The sequence below is a fragment of the Arachis hypogaea genome, chromosome 4 (genome assembly GCF_003086295.3).
Source record: "Arachis hypogaea cultivar Tifrunner chromosome 4, arahy.Tifrunner.gnm2.J5K5, whole genome shotgun sequence".
NCBI classification, from domain to species: Eukaryota; Viridiplantae; Streptophyta; class Magnoliopsida; order Fabales; family Fabaceae; genus Arachis; species Arachis hypogaea.
This window is the reverse complement of record NC_092039.1, coordinates 24782089-24783541: the sequence shown is the minus strand read 5'-3', so window position 1 is coordinate 24783541 and position 1453 is coordinate 24782089. Positions and strand designations below refer to the sequence as shown.

Below are 1453 nucleotides of genomic sequence, written 5' to 3'. Positions count from 1 at the left end.
AGAGGCTTGCTATTGCTAAACCTGTTTCTTCCACCATTATTGTTATTGAAACCTTGTTGAGGTCTCTGTTGATCCTTCCATGAAAGATTTGGATGATTCCTCCATGAAGGATTATAGGTGTTTCCCTAGGGTTCTCCCATGTAATTCACCTCTTTCATTGAAGGGTTCTCAGGATCATAAGCTTCTTCCTCAGATGAAGCTTCTTTAGTACTGCTTGGTGCATTTTGCATTCCAGACAGACTTTGAGAAATCATATTGACTTGTTGAGTCAATATTTTGTTCTGAGCCAATATGGCATTCAGAGTGTCAATCTCAAGAACTCCTTTCTTCTGACTAGTCCCATTGTTCACAGGATTCCTTTCAGAAGTGTACATGAATTGGTTATTTGCAACCATTTCAATCAGTTCTTGAGCTTCAGTAGGCGTCTTCTTCAGATGAAGAGATCCTCCAGAAGAGCTATCCAAAGACATCTTGGACAGTTCAGAGAGACCATCATAGAAAATACCTATGATGCTCCATTCAGAAAGCATATCAGTGGGACACTTTCTGATTAATTGTTTGTATCTTTCCCAAGCTTCATAGAGGGATTCTCCTTCCTTCTGTCTGAAGGTTTGGACTTCCACTCTAAGCTTACTCAATTTTTGAGATGGAAAGAACTTTGCCAAGAAGGCATTGACTAGCTTTTCCCAAGAGTCCAGGCTTTCTTTAGGTTGAGAGTCCAACCATGCTCTAGCTCTGTCTCTTACAGCAAAAGGGAATAGCATCAGTCTGTAGACCTCAGGGTCAACCCCATTAGTCTTGACAGTGTCACAGATTTGCAAGAATTCAGCTAAAAACTGATGAGGATCTTCCAATGGAAGTCCATGGAACTTGCAATTCTGTTGCATTAGAGAAACTAATTGAGGCTTAAGCTCAAAGTTGTTTGCTCCAATGGCAGGGATAGAGATGCTTCTCCCATAGAAATCGGGAGTAGGTGCAGTGAAGTCACCAAGCACCTTCCTTGCATTGTTGGCATTGTTGTTGTTTTCGGCTGCCATGAGTTCTTCTTCCTTGAAGAGTTTGTTCAGGTGCTCTAAAGAGAGTTGTGCTTTGGCTTCTCTTAGCTTTCTCTTCAAGGTCCTTTCAGGTTCAGGATCAGCCTCAACAAGAATGCCTTTGTCTTTGCTCCTGCTCATAAGAAAGAGAAGGGAACAAGAAAATGTGGAATCCTCTATGTCACAGTATAGAGATTCCTTAAGGTGTCAGAGGAAAAGAAGAGTAGAAGACAGAAGTAGAAAATTCGAACTTATCAGAGAAGATGGAGTTCGAATTTTGCATTAAGGAATAGTATTAGTCCATAAATGGAAGGATGTGAGAAGGAGGGAAGTAATTTTCGAAAATTAAGTGAAAAATTTTGAAAACATTTTTGAAAAACATTACTTAATTTTCGAAAATGAAAATGGAAAAGAAATCA

At 39.8% G+C, this 1453-nt stretch overlaps 1 non-coding gene across 1 annotated transcript; it reads left to right on the top strand.

The window, feature by feature from the left end:
* The first annotated feature begins 524 nt into the window (after window positions 1–524).
* Window positions 525–632, top strand: LOC112798814 (small nucleolar RNA R71). Its single transcript, XR_003200411.1, has one exon. It is a non-coding gene; the product is annotated as a small nucleolar RNA R71 (small nucleolar RNA).
* Window positions 633–1453: the final 821 nt, after the last annotated feature.